General features: G+C 37.2%; 1 protein-coding gene across 1 annotated transcript in view; it reads left to right on the forward strand.

The window, feature by feature from the left end:
* Positions 1-18,850, forward strand: part of LOC135073755 (terpene synthase) — a 258,865-nt gene extending 240,015 nt beyond the window's left edge. Inside the window, exon 9 of the transcript XR_010257705.1 lies at positions 18,725-18,850. The gene's annotated coding sequence lies outside the window, so the exon portion shown is untranslated. The remainder of the gene's footprint in view (positions 1-18,724) is intronic.
* The last annotated feature ends 566 nt before the right edge of the window (positions 18,851-19,416 follow it).

The raw sequence follows: 19,416 nt of genomic DNA on the forward strand, positions 1-19,416 counted from the left end.
TACACGTAGACAAATACGGGAATAAATCCCGAAGTTTCGCTCGAACTATGGAACGTGCCCCATTGACGGCGGGTTATCGCCTTTCTATTACGCGAGCTTTGACAAATAAAAAAATAAAAAAAGGCTTTAAATAAAAAAATAATAAAATGTGCTATGTTACTTGTATGTTGATTTTAAAAGCCTATTACGAGGTATTTAAAATCATTTTGAGGCCGCACCCAATGAAGTGCACCTATTCTTTATATTAATAGACATATTAGGTCCACTTCGAGGAAATGTTTAGGTGCGCTTCGTTATGTGCGCCGCATTAGGTGCGCCTCAAAATGGATGGGCTCTCTCGTGTCAGGTTCACGGTTACATTAAGGATATTGCAACTAGTCTAGTTCTAAGATTTACGGACTCTTAAAATATCAATGCTTTATTGCATACCTACGATTGGTTCAACAATTAAACAAACTCTATAGTCTAACTTGCAATGAATTAAAGCTGATTTTCTAGAAATTTTCCGTGTCTCAAAACTGGCATTCCACTAGAATATTTGCAGAATATTTCTGACTGAACAATTTTGTTCATACACTGTCCCAACCGGCTGCGTCCGTGCGACGGAATAAGTTTTGTTTGCTTGGCCGACCCTAGAGGAACTTGTGACGCTTAGTGGCGTTTACTTGAATTTTACAATCGAGTCAGCAGTTAAAGCTGTACGTATTTTAGAACTACTGCATACACTATAAGAACTTTTGAAAACATAACCTACATTCGTGTTTATTTCTTTTCTATTTAATACTAAGTATGTTTAATATCTGTAAATTTCTATGTTTCACAATAAATACAATTCAAACAATATTAAGTTACAATATTCCGATATTTGGTAACCACTCAAGAAACTTTTCGTTCGAAATGAAATATCGAAGAAACTTTGTTGTACCTGTTTTATTACGATACTGAAAAGTGCGGAGACTCGAGTTCAAATTGTTTGTCACACAACATTTGAATTGAATAAAAATGCGAGGAAATGTGCATATAATAAAAAGATAAAGTAAGCCCACTTTTTGATGGCTTTTAAATGGGAAAAGTGGCTCAGTTCCCACGTTGGCACCGTGAAAAGGTAATATAGGGGCGTTTACGATTATGGTAAAGCACCCCCATGCGATACAGCACTAAAAAATCTACGTGTGTTTTTATGTTTTGTGTAGCTTAACAAACGTCATAACCACATTTGGTGATAGCAAATATTGTTGCCTTTTTTGTTTGCTTTTATACAGCAATTCTTGGGATACAAAAGGAAAGGAAGCACATTTTCATGTTTGAAGACGATGTAATAGATAGGTACGTTTTCCATAAGAAGAGGAGGAATCTGTTAGACATCTAATCAAACGTTTGATTAGGTATAGTCTCCTTTTTCCAAGCAAATGTGTGGAGTAAAAATTAGGTCACCCACATGTCACATTTAAAAATACTGACGATATACTAATACCTACCGTTCATTATGGAAAGCCTTGGGGGAGGCCTTTGTCCAGCAGTAGGTAGATGTCATTTGGCTGAAACGAACGAACGAACGAACAGATACTTAAATGTAAATCTAACTATGAAGTGAGCTTACTTTAGTCCACCTTCTCCTGTTATGTCGCAAGTTTGTTGAAGAAAACTTTTAACAATGGAACGAAGCTTTCTTTCTGTCGACGATATTGATACTCGTACCAACAGTTTGAAGACAATATAATAGGTAAAATAAAGTATTTTGATGTCGCGATATAGGGCAATATAACAGACATAATACTTACGCCCTCACGTATTGTTATGAAAAATAAAATAGCCAAAAAACCAAAAACAAAGCACTATCAAAACAAAACTTCCGTATTCAGGAATCCAACTCGATAAACATTCTCAAGATTAAACCCAGTGATTCAAGGCATCGTAGTCGTAAAAATAGTGAATAGTATAGCCAGTTTAAGTGTCATGGCGCACTCTAGGAACCAGCTCACTCGCTTGATCCATATAAATCGCGATCCAGATAAACCGTTTTTACTCTTAGCCCCTGGGAGATGGATGCACGAGACTATAGCGACGACTTTTATAGGGAGTAAAACACTAGTTGAATACACATAAAAAGGCGAACAAGTGAGCTTGCGTGTTAAACATATTATTTTAAAAATTATTAATAATCGTAATCAAAAGAGAATGTTTTATAGAATGGTTATATTTAATCGCAGAATACACGTTGTGTGTTTGAAGACGAACTGCAAAATTGGTGTGTAATCCGAAACCCTAAAATGCCTTACGCTTAGTGTAACAAGCTCTTCTAGGCACTTACTACTATTCCCTACAGCCCATAGATAACATCATGTACCTACTAAGTTTAATTTATAACCTACTAGCGGCCGCCCGCGACCTCGTACGCATGGGACCCGTCTAACCTCCTTAGGGATAGAGTTTCGTAAAATCTGTTCTTAGTGAGCAACTACGTTCTAAAAAGAACCCCCATGCAAAATTTGAGACTCCTAGCGCTTGTAGTTTCTGAGATTTCGTGATGAGTGAGTGAGTCAGTCAGATCTTTCTAAGCTTAAAAGGCCTAAGTCATGTAGGCACATAAATATTTAAACTTATAACTCTTCATCCCTATCATAAATTCCCAAAATTGAGTCCAGAAAGTTTGAACTTCCTGCCAATGCAGAAGGCTTCAAATCGAGATTGCTGTCATCAATTACATCCTATTACTGCAGGAATGTTCTGAAGTCGAATTACCGACCGCGGAAGGCTTTCTACAGCGTGATCAAAGTTCTGAACTTGAAAAGTTGGAGTGAATGAAAGCTTCGGAATGAGCTTTGCATTGAGAGGAGTACGAACTTTATTTTGCTAATGAGTTCTTATTTTTCGAGTAGACGAAATATTTTTTTTGGTGCATTTGCTTTTGAATGGACGTGTTTCGTCGAATTTGATTTTGATATGATGCATGGTTGTTTCTTGAAATAGGGCAGTAGAGCAAATGGCGTAAACTTTATTGGCATTATAAGTATTTTAGAGGCATTACTTATAATTAAATCGCTGCTGAAAAACGCATGTGAAAATAGATAAATCTATGTCTTTATTTACCCTATAATACCTTTTAGTAACTATCTGATATTTGAACGAACGCAATCTCGTAAAAAAGTCCTTACTTAATTGTCGTAATTTAACGCCATTCAATTCCATCTTTTGCATTCCTAAAATAGCATTTCAATAATTTCCCGAATGTATACTGAGATTTTCGTCTTAATAACAGGTACTCTGAATCTGTTAAAAAAACGTTTGAGAATCTTTAAATTATAGCATAACAGGAAAATATAAAGCTTTTGAAAAACGCCCTTAAATGACAGGAAATGGATGTTCTAAGAAATGGTGTAGGGGACAAAGGTATTTTTTATTTTATTTTATTTATTTATCTGGCCCATTAGGAATATTTTTCCAATAATATACTTTGGCAATTCTGTGGGCTTTGTAGGTTGTTTTGGTCTTTTATGAATCTCCTTATTTCTGAATTGATCTTGTAGGAAAACTTCAAACATAATAGACTCCATCGATATAGAGAACGCGGGCAACGCAGAGCCGCTCGGCCGGTTTTTGTAGAAATTCCTGTGTAAGAAGCCTTTTTCCAGCAGTGGACGACCTTTATCTGAAATGAACGAACATAATATTAAAGACTAACCAAAATTGAGTGAAATAAAAATCGTGCGATAAAGTCAAGTGAATTAATGGAATCAATAAATTCTTTGATGTCTGAAGTGCTAAAGTAAGGTTTGATTTAATATTGACCATGGACTTGTAGAGTACTGACAAAGGTATTTGACAGTGGCGATAAACGCAGTGGGTTCACGCATCTTCAGTAGTCGATTTTTCTTAATTGAAATTGATGCTTTTTACTAATCAATGTGGTTAAGGCATAAAATCTAAGATAAGTCAAAACGGTCTCTTATTGGAGAGATCGGATCTGTATACAATGTTTTTGTCCAAGTAAATAAGGTAAGAGTAACTACTGTAGGCGCGCGAGTTCATGTCCATCGGGGCCTTACTTACTTACTTGTTTACTTATACCTACTTACTTATAAGTTGCAAAAAATATGGAATAAGTAGATAAGGTTGACCTACTTAATTGGTAATAATTATCGATATCGACATTAGCATAATTAGTTAGGTAACAGCACTACCGCATTCCTCAGGATGGACATGAACTCGCGCGCCTACTGTAAAAGTTTACCGAAAAATTACATCGAATATAACTAAGAATGTCATCAAATAAACATAATAAAATGTACCCATATTTATTTCTTTGATGCGCTATAACCAGAGTCAACCCACTAAACTTTCTATTATTATTGTTACCGAGCAAAATTAATTTCCTTCGGAATGAAAGGCAAACTGACTGACTGGGGTCAGTTGCAATTGAGGTCAATTAAATTTTAATGCTTTCCTTATGATTCAACGCCTTCGAAATCCATTAATCGAATTCTAACCAGCCGGGCGATTCTGAACCTTACGATTATCCGATTTTTGGCAAAGAAGACGTGACGATAATAAAACGAATCAAAGATATAATTTTAAACTTGTGTCATTATCATTATCATCATCATCATCATCACCATTATCATCATTTCAGTCACAGGACATCCACCGCTGAACGTAGGCATTCCCCAATAATTTCTAGATTGGCCTCTTGGCAGCGGCCTAGATCGCCTTGCAACCTTTATGAGGTCGTCTGTCCATCTAGTGCATGGATGTCCCATGCTGTGCTTGCCGGCATATAGCCACGCATTCCAGAACCTTGCTGCTCCATCGGCTTGATACCGAAACTTAGGTGGAATAACAAAATTATGCAAATCATTGGCCCTGTACCTGCATTATTAAAGGAGTTAAGCACTAAACGTTTCGATGACTATTTTATAATGCGAACAGCTAGGGACTGGAATTCGCTGCCTGCTGCTGTCTTTCCCGAAGACTATAATCCATAAATGTACCATCCTAGAATGCATCCCAATGAACATCAGGTGCGATTGTGGTCGAATACCTGCCTTGTTATGCATAAAAAAAAGTTACTAGACTCGGAGTTGTATTTCAATAATTACAAAGCAGTGTTTCACCCAAAGTAGGTATAATGTAAAACCCAAAGCGTGGAAAATGTCAGTGGTTACCAGTTAATGGGCTCATTGGTTTGTTTCGACGCAACCGAATTAATAGGTACACTTTGCTTACAAATGTAGGTTTTTGTTGGGGTTTGGTTGTTTCATTGGTATTAATTGACTTAATGATCATTGTTGTTATGTTTTACTTTGTGGTGTGTGCACTTGTGACAGTTTGAGGAAGTAAATCACATTCAAATCAAAATTACATTTAATATAACTATTATATTTTTTTCTACTAGGATTTCATGTACTAGGTAGGCTATCCAATAAGTAGGTAACTTAATCGCATTCCTTTAGAACATAATGGCGAAGAAAAAGTGAAAAGTAAGAAAGAACTAACCTTTCCTAATTTATCAGCTGATAATATTCATTTTTAAAACTATTTTCTTTGAATTTCACGAGAACCTTTTTCAGACCACAATTCAACATACCCAATCTAAGTTTTATTCTTCTTAAATTTTATGTTGATATTGGGCGGCCGTATCTCAAACGGTATTATAATATAAAAAACTTACTAACAAATAAAATTACTTTAGAACTTGATAACGTTTTTATCCCACGAGAAAAAGGAGCCCTTTTTCTCGGACTTTGGGATTCACGCAATGAAATGTTAAACATTTTGATCAAGTGCCAAGGACTTTTATTGGATGTAGATATGAAAATAATAACTTTTTAAAAGTATTTGACAAGTCAGTAACCTTTAATATTTTCAGAACTCCAAAAAGAAGTAATCGATTCACTTGGAATGGAATAGAATAGACATACGAGTGTGTGTTACTAAAATAAGTTTGACTTCTCGAGGGCTTTTTCTTTAAAAATAAGACTGTTTTATTCTCCAAGTAAAACTAACTTGGCAACTGATAATATATCCCTAAATGTTTAATAGCAAAAAGAAACACTGAGGTAACTGAAATACTCCAGATTTCAGTCTATTTTTATCAACACCAAATTGCCAAAGTCTATTGAACAGATTAATCGATATTATATGTCTATTGGGCCGTATTTCTATTACAGACGTAAGATCTTGGAATAATGCGATTTTTGTCGCTTGAGTGAACAGATCACATCTTGGGATGTGGCTGTCGGTTCCATTCGGTAGCTCCGAGAGAATACGTCCAATTTTGTTAGTGAACATCATCAAATGCTCTCGTGTTTTGTGTGAAATATTTGCATTCGTAAGCTTTGATCTTTAAATGTATTTGTTTAATGGAGTGCAACAATTATTTGAGTAGGCCGTAGGTACTACGATTCAATAACATTTGTATTAGAAGTTTTGGACCGTAATTTGTAAGAAGATTACAGCTGTTCTTTGTAATACTTTATAAAGTTTTGTATTTTTAATTTTAAATAAAAAAATGATAATAACGAGTACAGTGCACATTATGAAAGTAAATTGCTTTTGGTATAGAATTATTACTTAGAGATATAATTACATATTTTAATCTACCTAAGTATATCTACCGTAGGACGCAGGCCGCTACTCGATCAACATGGAAATCATTGGAGGAGGCCTAGGTATGTTCAGCAGCAGTAACATCATCATCATGATGGTAACGGTTAGCGTTACCGCGATGAGATGATGATGATGAAGTATATCTTCAAAAAAGTAACAGGACCCATAATAATATCTAATTGCAAAGAGACCGCACTCGAATTGATGTTGTATAGTTGCGGGAGAGAAGTCAAGTCACGTAGCAACCACATAGCCTGGCTTACTACGAGGAAGCGAAGCGATTCTAACGCCCGTACTTATTTACAAACGATGCTTGCTTAAGCAATTTGATGCTTCACTTAAGTGAAGCAGCAAATCGAACGCACAACGTTGAATAGAGCTCTATGATTGGTTCATGTGTCACCCTGTAATGTTTGTGAATACGGGTGTAAAACTTATTTAATTTTCCTTCTTTGAAAAAAAATTTCACAGCTTCGCTCAGAACCGTTCTGCGGGCGTAGACATAATAAAAGAGACAGAGGGAAGCTTATAAGTATCAAAAATTTGTATTCGAGTAGGTATGTGTAGGAGTGTGCACGGGGGTTCCTTTTAGAACGTAGGTGCTTATTAAGAGGTTATCTTGCAAACTAAGGGGGTTAATCGGGGTCCACGCGTACAAAGTGGCGGGCGGCCGCTAGTGTCATATAATACTCTTATTACACTACCCTGTACAGTTTTCATGCCACTGCTTTTCAGTCCTGCTACAACCTCTCGTTCCACTTTGTCGCTTACTTTTAGTGGATGGATATCCTTAACACTATTAAAAGTCTAGAATGAAGTTCACTTTAAACTGAACTTGCGTCGACAATTGTCGTTTAACTCGCATTCTTGCGAATGTACTTTTGTCTATTAACATAGCGACTTTCACGTAACTATTTTTACGCTAAACCGAGTTTTGAGCTTAGAACGACTTTTATTACCACTTGAACAGAATTCAAAATATTTACTTCGTAAAAACGATGTTAGTTTCGGTCTCGAGCAGTCCATCTATACATACATATATTTATAAAAGCGAAAGGTCACTGAATGACTGACTCACTCACTCATCACGAAATCTCAGAAACTACAAGTGCTAACCTACGTTCTAAAAAACCCCCACGGAAAAACGGGATCCACGTGCACGAAGTCGCGGGCGGCCGCTAGTAACCAATAAAAATCCGGAAATCATTGGATTCCACTTGAAATGCTTGTATCTTGAGCACACGAATCCCCGTAAACGAAGTATGGTCCCTTAACTTTTCTGTGTTCCCGTAAGAAGTTGAGATACACTTCACATAACAACATTATTACTTTGAGATTGAAATAGAATGCCAGTTTTCTGCAGATATCCGACCCTCTGAAATAAGGCCGCGTTTACACCAATCGAATTACCAAAAGCAGGTACACAGATACATAGCCCGACGGATTAGCAAGCTGAAGTGGCAATGGGCAGGGCACATAGTACGCAGAACCGACGGCCGATGGGGAAGCAAGATTCTATAATGGAGGCCGCGTACCCGAAAACGCAGATGTATAAACAAGTATACTGTAAAGTTTAATCAAAATCCGTTCAGTAGATTTTGCGTGAAAGAGTAGCAAACATCCATATCAACTTTCACGTTTAATACCATTTAGTGGGATATTACTTAAGGCTTGGTATTTCTTCTAAAGTAGGTATTTCACGCTGTCAAAATCTGCGCGCGCAATTCTTCGCCGAAGACAGCGCGCCAAAGAGCTCCCGCCACAATTTCCAGCTACACAGTATAGAAATACGCAGTTGGTTAGGTTAGGTTGACTTCCTTCCCTTCAAGCGTCACACTCACAACACTTTCTAATACAAATCATATCCAAGTGATACAAATTAAAACACCTTTCAGACTTTTTGGGAATATATTCTAGAATCGAATAAATATAAAATATAACTGCAGAAGTAAACACGGTTCAAAATGGCCGTGGCGTCGCCCGACCTGCTGGAAGTTCTGCGCCAGCTTAAAGAATTTCAAGATTACGTCACCCGACCTATCGGTAGGCCCTTGGGAGCTTAAGCGATTGGAAAAACATTTTATGATAAGTTACTCTTAGTAGCGATTATTTAGAGCTTGGATAATAAATTATAGTTGTTGCAATTCACGAAGCTTTGCATGTGGTTAATAACATTAATCAGTACACGCATCAATTTTGTTCAGTCTCTTTGTTTATTAATAAATAAAAATATCATACTAAAATTGCAGAAACATGTTTGTTTGTATTGGTCTGGGTGTTTTCTTTCTATAATATGTATGACGTATGTACGGGGTTGTATCGAAAATTACTATGAGCATCACACGCGGTTACCTGCGTACCTCTGTTCACTCATGGGATTTTAAGCAGAGGTCCCTAGAGTTTGACTTTGAGCTTTGTTTATAGTCATTACGAAGCAGACTGATGGGAAACTGCACTGCCTTGAATTCGAAAGGGTAATTTGACGGTGTTAGGGGAATTCTAGGAATAAATACAGAGTCTCCTCATTGAGATTGAGACATTTCAATTTGAGATTTCACTTGACATTGAACACAATCTGACATGGAGTTTTCAAACACTTGTAAAAATAAAAAGTAATTAAATCAAAGGCACTAAGTAGTATTGATATCAACTTCGAAGAAAATGACTGCCAAAATTACTTTCTACCCGTTCCACACGTCTTTCATGAATTATATTAAGCTAAATTTCAAGTAGATCGAACCAAGGAATCACTTTGTCCCATACAAACTTTGCCCCCTTTTTTCACCCCCTTCATTTCATGACCCCATTTCGGAAAATCTTTTCTTATGAGATGCCTACGTCATACAAAGAACACACCTTCCAACTTTCAGGTCTCTACGATATCCGTCAGTCATTTAGGACAAAGCATTTTTATTAGTTGTCCAATACTCTATCGTTCCAGGTATGTCATTGACAGGAGGGCGCTACTATCTTAATGGGTTATTCATTAGTCCCAACTTTATGCCACTTGACATTTCAGAATCGTTTGACTTTAGATACCTAAGCGATTTGATATTCGGAGTCTTTGAATGAAATCAAGTTCTGAAATAACTTGAGGTGTTGTACCCGATCAAGCTTTTCATTGCAGGACAGTTAAATAGTTTTATTATTAGTTTCTTCTCTAAGTCTTAATTTGTCAGATTAGGTAAAGGCTCCATGAGAGCAAAATTTAGCTTTATAATAGTTTTTAATTTTTTTCTTGAAATATTTGACGCCTTGTAATCTCTCGTTAATATAGGTCCACACAAATAAAGAATGTTTGACTTCGACTTTAATAATAATTATGCTCTTACATAATTATAAATAAACTAGCTTTCCGCCCGCCGCTTCGCCCGCGTGGAATTTTTCGGTTTTTATATAACCTATTACACTCAGATATAATGTGGCCATCTATTGGTGAAAGATTTTTTAAAATCGGTTCAGTAGATCCCGAGATTACCCCTTACAATTTAAAAAATATACAAACACACAAATTTACCTCTTTATAATATTAGATATAGATAGGTAATTTGAAACCCTATTTTGTTTTATTCTTTTTTTTATTTTAAATATTTCACAATCCAAACTAATATTTACTGTAAGTAAATGCTAAATAGTAAATATTAGTTTGGATTGGGAAATATCCTGCTAATATTATAAAGGCGAAAGTTTGGATGTCTGGATGTCATGATGTCTGGATGTTTGTTACTCTTTCACGCAAAAACTGATTTCTGTTAAACATTTCATGTAAAATTTGTCCAGTTATAACTCTATTTACATCTGCATCTGTAAGCAAGGATGAAGGATGTTCTCCAGCCCAGATGCCGAGTAAACAGAATCGTCTTTCAGTGACGTGCAGCTGCCCCTATATTTGACCCACTGACCTAATTTTTTATTATTTATTTGTGTAAGTGTGCTCTTCTAAAGAGTGTACCTACCTACAAGGTACTATTAAAATGTAATTTTAACTCATTGCTTTTGTCTCATATTTGAGGAATGTACGAATGTAGAGTCTTAGTTTAAAAGGATGCCAACGATTTAAATTTCAATAGGTAGACAAAATTCATAATTAATTATCAAAAATTTTAGCTTTCTCCAGTAACACTGATATTATTATACTGTGACTCATCAAAGTCATCATTGTCAAAAATATTGACAAATTGCGAACTGTCACGTGCATAAAACTGACACGCGTCCGACCTCCGTAAGCGCCACCGCGCGACTGATTGAGATTGTCCAAGCCGTCATGGGCGATTTTTTCCACATTTTTTAATATAGTAACTAAATAAGACGCAATATAAAAATTTCATCCGTTAAAAGCCCTCAAGTTATTTCTGAACTTTAGTTTAGTAAAAGATTCAGAATCTCAAATCGCTTATTTTAAAAATAAAACCATAAATAGAAAACGAACAGAGGTAACTTTGGGAATTTATTCTATCGAGTCAACTTCATCAAATCGTGTTTCCATCCGTTAATAGCCCTAGAAAACATCCTCAACTATGCCCAAAAAAAATCTTAGCCTTTAATTTTACTGTTTAGTACCTCAAAAATGAAAAATGAAAACCTCATTTTCGCCATTTTCTCTGCTACCCGGCCTTAATGCTATTTAACAACAAAAATCTGTACCTACTCTAGTGTTGTCGACTGTACAATGTGAACGCGGTCTAGCCATTCATGATGAACTAGCTTTTGCCCGCGGCTTCACCCGCGTGAAATTTAGTGCCACAGATTGGCATAAATTATAGCCTATATGTTAATCTGGGTTACAAATAATAATATATATAATAATATAAATATAATAATATTCTACATGTATCATAATATAAGCTGTATGTTTTCCTAATAAAGAAAAATAAAATAAAATAAAATATTGTAAGGTTTCAACCAAATCCGTTCAGTAGATTTTGCGTGAAAGAGTAACAAACATCCACACAAACTTTCGCCTTTATAATAATAATATTAGTAGGATAATCTACTTCTCATAATTATGCTATAATATCTCTCAGATCGTCTTATTTTCAAAGACAACTTATTACAGCGACTTTATTGAAATAAGATAACTTTCAAGGTTTAAGTCGTTAACTTTACTAACCAGCGATCATATGATATTGTTCGTGGAGTAATGTATCCTTGCAAAGCTTTCCTTGTGTAAAGTTCTCTTTCATGTTAAGTTTTCTATTTGATTATAGGTCGATCCTAAACTTCTGTTTGATTCTCCAGCCTTTTAGAGCTGCTGATTCAATATTTACAGTGACATTTTTAAACTAAAACAATGTAATGGCTACATATTCAGCTCTCAGTGTCAATAGCGGGAGAATAGTTTTTTAAGGCCGGTTTAATCAGAGACGTAACCATTACAATTACAATATCCTGCATATTATTACTTCACTTGCTCAGTTATGGTAATAACGCCCGTATTTACAAACGATGCTTGCTAAGTGAAGCAGCAAATCGAACGCACAGTGTTGAATGGAGCTCTGTGATTGGTTCGTGTGTCACCCTGTGCGTCCATGCGCACTGTGAAACCTCATAGTAATGTTTGTTGATACGGGCGTTAATTAATTAGATAAACAATAGGCTAGCTTGCTGCTATTCGAATTAATGTTGTAAACATAGTTAGTTTAAGTTGGCGAGATGATTTAATGACACCCTCGTATCCATTCCATAATTTAATATGGCAAAAGAATTTAACAAAAGAGCCATTTGCGTTTAACTTTAAGCACTTTTAATAACTTCTCACTGCTTTATAAACTTTTGGCTGTCGGGTCAGGTCTAGCTGAAACTTATATTAAGTAGTTACAAAAACGCTTTAGGGCAAGAAAGTTTTTAACCACTTCTGACACGAACTAAGAAATGCAATTTAAAACTGAATGACTAGCTATTATACTGAGTAGTTAAATTAGTAATTAAGGTTGAGTGAGTTGCACCATCTTACTTTAACTTTGACAAACGTCAAAAATCTGTCAATATTCATACAAAAAGCACCGGTTATTGTAATTGTTACGGTTAAAATAAGGTGGTGCAACTCAGCCTAAGAAACGTCAAAAATCTGTCAAACTCCATACAAAAAAAAACAGATTATCTTTAAAGTTAGGTGGTGCAACTTAGCTTTAGTCATTAATGCACCACCACATTGTGCCACGAACAAAGCACCTAATTTTGTGTTCTAGGTAATTATTATGGTAATAACAATTGTCTAGGTCAAGTGGGACTAATTTGTGCTTTGAATAGGAAGTAGCTCGTAATTCAGGAATAGTACGACATGATTGGGACATAATTATAAAATCATAAGGTAATTATTATGGGTTGTACCTGAACTATTGTGTGGTAAAGTAGAATCAAAAGCCGTATGATGTAGAAAAATGCTTGACATAATTAAACCTTAAAACCGGGATACATTCTGTATCATTATGGGACAATATTAATCATTATGAAACATCTTAAGCGGACGAATTAATACGACCTCCGTGTAGATTCCTAAACCAACTGAAAACTATTTCTTCGTTTCAACACTAGATTCTATACCTTTCTGGTGAGATAGACCAACTGAAAACAGTTTGAAACCTCACTATAAATTACTATGAGGCAATCAGCAGAAGATTTTCGTAGTGATTCTGGACGATAAATTACTGAAGACCTCTGTGGGCGACAGACAATTTAATCAAATTTCCTAAGCGATAGCCTCTGAGTGACATTGAATGGTAAGACCTAAACGACTAAAATGTTTCTTTAGGCTGAGCTGCACCAACTTACTTTAACCGTAACTATGACAATAACCGGTGATTTTTGTATGGAGTTTGACAGATTTTTTAGGATTTGTTAAAGTTAAACTTAGGTGGTGCAACTCAGCCTTAGTGCTAAACTAACGAGATATCGAACTAGAGGACGTAATAGAATCTATACTAATATATAAAGCTGAAGAGTTTGTTTGGTTGTTTGCCTGGACTCGCTAATCTCAGGAACTAGGTACTGGTCAGATTTGAAAAAATATTTTTGTGTTCGATAGTCTATTTAGGAAGGTTTTAAGCTATAGAACGTCACCCTGTAGCCAATAGGGGCGCAGCAGTAAAGAAAAATGTTACAAAAACGGGAAATGTTATTCAAACTATTTTCATACTTACGAAGTCGCGGGCACAGCTAGTAAACATACTCGTAAAACGCCCTAAGCAAGACCAGCCCCTGGAACTATGAAATTATATTTAAAGTCTCATTGACGTTAAAAGTATTACCTAATGTGAAGCTTTTATACTCGATCGATGGTTACACCATAGTTACACTCCCTTAGTGCGCTAAAAATAGAAGATAGTCACAATTTAGTCACAAACTACAAAAACAAACCATGCTAATGTAAACAGGTCTGAGGCGACAAAATAAACAGGGCAAATTACGGCCGCCCGATATAAAAGGTGGTAATAGTTTACCCACCAAACGGCCGACATGGCCGCCATTCGCCCAAAGTGAGTTTAATTTCAACTAAACTTATTAATACCATAAAGTTCTGCGGTAAAACTGATTGCAGGGGCTTATGGTGTCAGTGGAGGTTCAGTTTTGGAACTACGTAGGCCCAATTTGCAATTTTTATGTTAAGTCCTCTGACAACGGACATTGTGAACTTTATAGGGGGCTTTAGAAGTGTAGATATAATGTTACAATCATTGAGTTATAATGTACTACGTAGTAATATTACTTCAATGGTTCCAATGTTGTGCCCTGCGTGCCCAAACAACTGCACACAGGAAGATTTAATGAAGACAACGCTACTCTTGTGGCAGAGTTTTGGGCTGACACTGTGTAGGTTTCTTTTCGACACGACAAGAAGAAGAATGTTACATGAAATACCTACATCCATAGCCAGGGGTGGGCAGCTGCCCCTCAAGCTGGAATTCGCTTTGAAGGAGCTAAGTCAAACTATCTGACTCAAAAATCTGACTCCCCCCCCCCCCTAGGCCAAAAGCTAGGTACGCTCATGCCTGCACCCTTGAAATACTTAAGATACTGAGATTTAACCTGAATAAGATTTATTTTTATTTCAAAGTGAGTGTGTCTAATTCAGTTAACGTTTGGAAACGTCTCGCAAATCCATAGAAACAATCTTAAACTTCGTAAATACGTTTCGGTAGTCTTCAACTCTAAACAGGATTATCCGTAACTGGAAGAGAGAAAGCACCGCTCTCAGTTCTTAACATCTTATGCTGCACTGCTTCCAAATGCTTGTTTGAGTTATTTTAACTTGCTAGATATACTTGAGAAAAGATTCAGTCAAGCTTTAGTTTTGGTAACTTGTTGAATGCAATTGAAACCAGATATTGGAAAGACGCGTACACAGGACTAAGAACGGATTTTACGAAACTTAGGGGTGGCTAAGGGGCTAAAACGGGGTCCATGCGTATGAAGTCACGGGTGGCCGCTCGTATACGTATAATAAAATAAAATAGACAGCCATTTGTTAATAAAATTTGCTTAAAAAATAACTGACCTGGAAATAAAATCTAGAGGACAAATCAAAGCAAATCAAACAAACCAGAAATTCGTTAGCCGCCCCCCACCTAGAGCGTGATTGGCGCGATGTTTAACAAAGTACTGTCCACACACGGCAAAAACGGCTAAATCGGCTCAATTTGTGAAATAAAAATGTAGGCAATCACCGGCCAGATTAATGTGGGGCAGCCCGCGTCGAATAAATAAGACCTGAAATATTGTATCGAACATTACGGGTGAAAAAGTGAGTCGTTTTCGACTTGGCTGCCGGTGACACCGAACTGTAATCTCAATGGGTTTGCACATAATAGGCTATTGTACAGTGCCGCACCGATCTTAATAAACGGAATCTTAAAGATAATCTTAATGGCTATATGGTAGAGGCAAATATGCGGAATAACTGTACAGTGATGAGATACTTATTAGATAACTATAGTGTCATAATATATCTGGTGAATGCAGGTAATGACAATTCACTTCACATAAACTGCCTTGGAAGGGACTGTGTGTGTGTTTCATTTAACATGATGATCACGATTACTAAATGACAACGTACTCAGCCTCAGCTAATACTTGTTAAGTAAGTCTCGAAACGTATTACGTCATCATCATCATCATCATTTCAGCCATAGGACGTCCACTGCTGAACATAGGCCGCCCCCAGTGCTTTCCATGTTGATCGATTGGTAGCGGCCTGCGTCCAGCGCTTCCCTGCTACCTTTACGATGTCGTCGGTCGTATTACGTATTTAGTTGATTAATAAGACATCTCAATTCGTTAGAAAAAAATTGATTTTTTTCCATTTTTGGATAGACATCGGAGGTTTAAACTCAATTAAAAGTGAAAATGAAATTTACCAACGTTGTTTGGTGTCATGGTGCCTAGCAAGTTTTCAGGTAGCCGTTTTAACAAGCTGTATCATAGTTTTTAGTGCTTGTGCATTTAGAATAAAATGGATATTGGTGGATTAACGAGGTAAAGCTGTCACTTGCATACAGTCTATGTATAATATGTATGATATAAACTGGCCATATATCACAGTTTGTTAAAAATGGATGACGACAAAAATATTTCGAAGTGATTCTAATTCGTTGCGGGTACCATTTTAAATTCTACGAGTAAAATGTATCAAGATGAACACAGTAGCAAAAATGTGTGGTCTGTTGATAGCAAGTATAGCAGAAGCAAGTGGATAAAGAACTGTAGATAGCAAATTGAAGAAATGGAATTTTCGTTATACCAAGTTATAAATAGCAATCTTGTAGCAGATTCAAGAAATTGCTTATTTATTGCTTCAGCCCACACAAACTGAAAGAATTTACATGAAGAAATGAAAGCAAAGTTGACGACATTGTCTGTACAACTACAGACCCGTGCCAACGAAATGTCGATTTTTTTAATATCTTTTTTGAAACAGTACCTAGGAGGTTATACTGTTTTAGGTTCCATCCATTAAGTGTCTCAAAGATCTTTTGATAAATCACTACGGACGAAGAATTTTTTTTGTGTAATTTACTTTATTTGTATGCTTGCAATAATGTTCATTTCAATGGCTACGATTAAGCGAGTGTTTATTCGTATATTGTTACGTACCGATGTTACAATTTTGAGGCAATGTTCGCGTTCAATGAAAAATCGTCAAAGTGAGAATCTGCGGGCAAGCTCTCGCCCTTTTTTCTGCGGATTTGGATATTTGAGGGATGGTGGTGTGAACTATACGATGTACTTTACTAAGGCTGAGTTGCACCACCTAACTTTGACCGTAACTATAACAGATTGACAGAGATTGACAGATTTTTGACGTTTGTCAAAGTTAAAGTAGTAAGTAAGTAAGTGAGATGGTGCAACCCAGCCTAAATGTGGATGGTATGGCACAGCCACCTGACGCAGGTTTGGATACCGAGTAGAGAGGACGTCATAGACGCCATTATTCTTTATGCCTGTCTGTCACAGTGCAATTTTTTTTTAAGATTATTGGCAATTTATATTGCCCAAATTACTAATAGTCCCATTAGCCCCTCGTGTTAAACTAAATGAGCTTGTGTTACGCGTGGGCTCACCACAATAGTCAAGCGGCGGTGGGATTCGAACCCGCGTTCCTCGGATCTCGAGTCGGCCACTCCAACCCCTTCACCGTTTGTAATGCGATAAACAATTTGGCTTTCACATCCAGAACCATTCGTTCGTAAAGCATGAGGTATAAGATATTGGCTGTGAAAAATTATAATTCTATGTTAGGATACGACAAAAACTGATTGGTAAATTCGATGGGGAAAAATCTGACTGGTTGTAATGTGACAGGATTCACATAATAATATTGAATATTTTATATATTAATAGTAGTCGTAGTTATGTAGTGCTATTATTATTTACAATGATAATCAGACATTTATTATTTTCGTTGGGGGTGTATCATTTTTCAAACAAAACCATTCCAGTGGCAGCCTATTTCATCAATAAACATAGCTTTGGAGTCGAAGCGTTCTCATGTTTTATTCTATAGAATCAGTCTGAGGCTTTGCGAGGTCGTTGGGAAATACAAGAAAAGGAATGGTAAAATCATTGTGGATCAAGTAAAAAATTGTAAACATTCCAGTTACAAAGAGAAATCGTAGGAAAATCTCCACCGCAACGTGTCACCGTGACAGTACTGCAACAACATTTACAGACATATAAATTCACCATAGCCTGAATTTTCTCAACTTTAAGTTCAATGTTATTTTTGCCACGGATCTCCGATTCCTAAACGGATCTCCTAACTGTTTGGTTTGGACCCCAATAGTCTAGGTCTGATAGCATATCAGACTGTACATTTTTGTTGCAAAATACACCTCTATTACCACTATATAAGACGCCACAGTGACGCTCAATGTGCCGTCATTTATAGTACATAGTAAGGGACGATTGCCCACGATGCGATTAGTGGTCCAGACAGAAACCACTTGCCTCGTTAGTGTGCTAAATACTCGCACAGCGTCCAATACTTAATGGTTCGGTTAAGTCAAGTTAGGGACAGTTCGGTCTGAATATGACCCTAAATGTAATGGGTAGTTAGCAGTGGTGTAGCTAGGTAACCTAGGGCCCCACTGCAATCTAAACTGGTTAGGTTTTATTAAATTTATTGACATTAAGCTTACTGACTCCTGATACAGCCTTCGAATTTCTCTCTATTAATTTTGAACATTGGAGAAATTTTCAAAGTTCTGTTCAATTGAGGTTTTCTGGTAAGGATTCAGGGGCCCCCTGAGCTTGGGGGCCCCGGGGCACTGCCCCGCCTTGCCCCTTAGTAACTACGTCCCTGGTAGTTAGGTCTTCGTGTTAAATGTAATTAACATGTGAATGATGAGGGAACAGGCGTTATGTAATTGGGTGGTTGACAGCATAAACCCAAGATTTCAAGGCACGTCTCTATTTATATTTCGTAGCAGAATAGACCTAGTTAATATTAGGTGTAAGTTTAGATTTAAGTATACTAGTGGGTCGATCGAGTTGGCAGAATAGTGACGTCAAATCCATACAAAACCTGTGAGACGACAACACATCAAGCTAAAATTGGCATCTGGTAGTTGTATATTGATAAGTGCGATTCATGATTTAGAAGCAAAAATGTATTCGTTTTCAGCCAAATGACGTCCACTGCTGGACAAAGGCCTCCCCCAAGGTTTTCCACAATGAACGGTCCTGCGCTGCCCGCATCCAGGCTCTTCCCGCGACCTTCACCAGATCGTCGGTCCACCTAGTAGGAGGCCTGCCCACGCTACGTCTTCCAGCCCGTGGTCGCCACTCGAGAACTTTCCTGCCCCAAAGGCCATCGTCTCTACGAGCTATGTGCCCCGCCCACTGCCACTTGATTTTAGCAATTCTGCGAGCTATGTCGGTTACTTTGGTTCTCCTGCGGATCTCCTCATTTCTGATTCGATCACGCAGGGAAACTCCGAGCATAGCCCGCTCCATCGCCCTTTGGGTGACCTTGAGCCTTCTTATGAGGCCCATAGTAAGCGACCACGTCTCAGCTCCGTATACCATCACTGGCAACACACATTGGTCGAATACTTTCGACTTGAGACACTGCGGTATTTCGGACGTGAGTATATGACGAAGCTTCCCGAACGCTGCCCATCCGAGTTGGATTCGACGATTGACCTCTTTCTCGAAGTTGGATCTACCTAACTGGACTGTTTGTCCCAGGTATACATAATTGTCAACAACTTCGAGTGTAGAGTCTCCAACCTTCAGAGGAGTGGGTGCAACACGGACATTAGACATGATTTTTGTCTTGTCCATGTTCATTCTGAGGCCCACTTGTTGAGAGGC

Source organism: Ostrinia nubilalis, chromosome 8 (assembly GCF_963855985.1).
Source record: "Ostrinia nubilalis chromosome 8, ilOstNubi1.1, whole genome shotgun sequence".
NCBI lineage: Eukaryota > Metazoa > Arthropoda > Insecta > Lepidoptera > Crambidae > Ostrinia > Ostrinia nubilalis.